At 33.9% G+C, this 4247-nt stretch overlaps 1 pseudogene; it reads right to left on the bottom strand.

Moving 5' to 3' along the window:
• Window positions 1–3831: 3831 nt before the first annotated feature.
• On the bottom strand, window positions 3832–3950 carry LOC111729265 (annotated as a pseudogene).
• Between the last annotated feature and the right edge of the window lie 297 nt (window positions 3951–4247).

Raw genomic sequence — 4247 nt, 5'->3', positions numbered from 1 at the left:
TATTCAGTAGCAATAGCAACAATGCTAACATGCTTTATACCAGAAACAAAAAGAGGCATAATAGTGGCAACATGATGAGCAGTCTTGCAACACAAACCTAAGTAACGAGGGTACTGGGCGTCATTTTTCTTCAACCTGCGTGTTGTTCCACATGATCATTGAAAGGTGACACTAAAATGGATAAAACGCCGGTATCTCTCTGAAACAGGTGCTGCAGTCTCTCATGGTGATGACAAAATGTTTATTCATTAATATTTATTTAAAGTACTTCTTTGTATACCTGCAGCTCAGTTTTATTCAGCCAACTGCACGTTAATCATTGTTTGTATGATAACCAGAAAACATGACACTCAGAGATACACAGGAAGTAATTCATGGAAATCATTTCAATAAAATTAAGTAACAATAAAATAACAATTGAATTTCCTAATACAAAATTCTGTGTTATAAATATATTTTAAAGCCGTATTCTCTTACTTTATAAATGGCTGTATTGTGTTCTTCGATTTTTTACTAACATCACGATTTATAGCAGATGAAGTCTGATCTTGAAGCATTATTTATTTAACCCATTCATAATTTTCACACTTTCTGTTTTCAAAAATAAAGAGCTGAGGGAACGTAAAAGACATTTATATATAATGGAATATGAAAAAAATGAAAATAATGTAGAAAGCACTTCCATTTTTTGGCAGCATGTTCAGGTACCCTGAACAACACTCCTAACTGAAACAAATAAAATATTATATAAAATATCATTATATTGCTGAGTTGGAATGAAAAAATGGAACCAGCAGATTTCAAAATCCAAGTGAAAGCAAGAACTCTAACAAGGGAGTGAATGCTAAAAGTAGCTTTGCTTTGAGTATTTCTGCTTATGCTATGATGGTTACGTGCAGAAGGGCAACAGGATATAAAGCCCAGGATGAGTCCAGGTGAGGATTCCAACAGAAGACCTCTGTGTATAACTGGGATCCCAAAAGGCTGCACTCGCTATACAAGTAAATGAGGCACAAAGAGTGAACCTTAAGGTCTGTAATTTAAAAAATTACTTAGGGGGTTGGAAGATCCCAGAGTGAAATGCAGAATGTGAGAAAAGAATCTAATTGTGTTACAAATGTATGAAATAACCTCACTGAAAGAGGTGGGGAGAAAAGCTACTGACCTAAATAACTTTGGAAATGAGTAGAAACTATAAGACTGAAGGCAAAATTAGCTGCACATAAGTGCTGTACTCTAATTGATAAAGTTGCTTTCCATAGGATACAGTAAAACGATTCCAATACTGCTATACCTATACACTGCAGTTGTATAAATTGGGTAAATTGGATGGCAGATGGTGGGAGCCAGTTTTTTACTGTTGGGGTAGGAGTTTACAAATAAGCAAGGGGAGGAGGCTAGGGTGATCCATGTGGGCAATAGATTAGAGTTGGAGATTACAGTGGGAACTCATGTTTAGCCTAATAAAGATATGAATGGTTACACATAGAAATATTTACAGATATTTGTATATACATGGATTAATATAGATACACGTATTTCCTTACTTTGTCAGCTAAGAGGGCCTAGAATCGAGGACGCATAAATAGCAATGAATACACGTAGTGCCCAGATCTTGGCTTCTCATTGTATTCTAAATAAAAGGAACCATAGTTCCATGGAGAAATAGCTGATTCTAGGACTGAAGCAGGAATTTACATTTACAAGATGAGCCTAGAATATCTTACAATGCCAGAAAGTGTGAAATGCTCAAGTGAAAACAACAACAACAAAAAAAAAACTAAAACCCACAATTATGAGGGTATGAAAGAGAGACATAGGAGTTAAATAAAAGAGCTCTCAATGGCAAACTGGAATAATTTGAGAAACAAACTAAAGTAGCTTTGGAATATAATTCAAAGTGTACAATAAATATTCACTAGTCTATACTGATATAAATAAATGCTGGAGGTGAGACAAATCTGTGCAAAAGAATTCTAAATAATTATATACATACTCTATCTTTAGAAGGTGATGGAGCGTAACTCCCCACTCCTTAAGTGTGAACTGTACAAAATGACTTCTATCTAAAGTGTTCAGTATGGAAAGGGAAAGGAGGAAAACTTGACAGTGGAGAGACCTGACAAACACTATCTCAACCGGGTGACCAAGATCAACATCGACAGTAATAAATCATGTTAATATTATGTATACTTGATACAATGTAATAAAAATGGCAGTTTATTTCTGTGATCTTCCCTCAAACCAATAATCACAGTCTAATCGTGAGTAAAACACCAGACAAACTTCATCTGAGGAATGTTCGACAAAGTGCCACATCAGCACCTCTTAAAAGTGTGAAAATCATCAAAAACAAGAAAATTCTTAGAAATATCATAGCCAAGAGATGGACAAGAAGACATGACAACTAACTGTAATATGGTATCCTAAATGGGATACTGCAACAGAAAAAAAGTAAGGAAATCTAAATAAAGAACAGACTTAAGTTACTAATAATATATCAGTACTGGTTTATTAATTGTGGCAAATGGACCATATTAATGTGAGATGTCAATTACTAGAGCTACTAGATGTGGGGTTTATGGGAATTCTCTGTATTATCTTCACAATTTTTCTATAAATCTAAAACCATTTGGAAATAAAAAGCATACGTATTTTTTAAGTCACAAAAATGAAACAGCAGAAAACATAACCATCTTGACTTTTGGTACTGAGTGAAGGAAAATTCTTTCTCTGAAAATGTGCATCACAAAGTGACCTTATCACTCATTTTTCATTTGTTCATGTTACCTGTGCTGTCTGAAAAAATATCCTGTGAAGAATTTAATGTAAAGTGATTTGCGGTTGGTCACGCCCTGAGGTAACCCTCAAAAGTAAATGTAAATCTCTCCAACCTCAATCCTAGCCTCAAATATGTCAGAAAAAAAGTTATCCCCCCCAAATTATCTCGCAGTCAAAAAACATAAAATATACAAGAAAACAAGACAAGAGTAAAAACTAATGGCAATAAATCCCAAACATTTCAGAGACTGGAATTATAAAACACAAAATAAAAAGACTAAAATTAATATGTTTTAAAAATTAAAAGAGAAGCTCGAACATTTTGACAGAAAAATGGAAATTATAAAAAGTGACAGATGATTTGTAAAATAGCCACGTAATTTTTTTATTTCAAGTTTGACAAATGCTTCTTGAGTACCCACAATATGCCAGGGTATATATTGGATACTTTCATATATAACATCTATTTTTATTTTCATAACAATAAATAATTGTATTAATAGATACTAAAGTTGTAAAACTTTCATATTAAAATATTTTCATTACTTTATCTTTCCCTACAGTCTGGAAACTTTCTTTTTGAAACTTTCTGTTTTTCAGTTCAAAAATTCTCTCTGCACCTTTTTCAACTCTAATGCTACATCTATCTGTTGTGTTCTTAATTTTTAATTAGTAATTTTTTTAGTCTTAGAATTTCCATTTGGTTCTTTTTCAAATATGCTAGGTCATATTTCATATTTAGTGCTCCTTGCAAATTTTTCAATCTTGTCTTTTATTTCTTTAAACATACTATGCATATTTTTTATAATCTTTATCTGATTCCAATATCGGAGGTTTCTGTGGTTCTGTTTCTGTGGTCTGGTGTTTCTGCTGGTTTTCCTCATTCTTCAGTCACATATGCCTCAAATATTTTCTTTTAACCATTTCTGATTATATTTTATATCTTATTCTGATTTTGCTGTGTCCTCTAACTCTCTTTCAGGACTGAGCTCTCACCAGCACTCTGTTCACACTCTTCCCCTCCTTTATTTGTTTGTTTGTTTGTTTTTACACCTACAGCATCTGATATTCCTAAGTGGTCTCCCATCCAAGTACTAACCAGGCCCGACCCTGCTTAGCTTCCCAGATCAGACAGGATTGGGCTTGTTCAGGGTGGCATGGTTGTAGACTCTTCCCCACCTTTAAACTCAGGGACTTTCTGTTCTCTTCATTAATTTCATCTAAAAAGATCTAATAATAGGTACATTTCAGGGTAAATTCTTTTTTGCAGTTACTTCTTACTTGGGAGATGGGGGGTATAGGTAGTTCTTTGCATTTTAAGCCTTAAGTCTCAGCCTGAAATGAAAGCCATTATTCCTATTAAATCGAATGGGGGGTGGGGGAGGTTCTAGTCTATATTTAAATTTTCTTAAAATCCATCACAGTATGTTCTCTCATATCCTTATGCTTTGCAAGCCCTGCCCACA

Source organism: Pteropus vampyrus, unplaced genomic scaffold, assembly GCF_000151845.1.
Source record: "Pteropus vampyrus isolate Shadow unplaced genomic scaffold, Pvam_2.0 Scaffold254, whole genome shotgun sequence".
In the NCBI taxonomy this organism is placed as follows: domain Eukaryota; kingdom Metazoa; phylum Chordata; class Mammalia; order Chiroptera; family Pteropodidae; genus Pteropus; species Pteropus vampyrus.
Note: the sequence above shows the minus strand (reverse complement) of the source record. Positions and strands in the feature narration are given on the sequence as shown.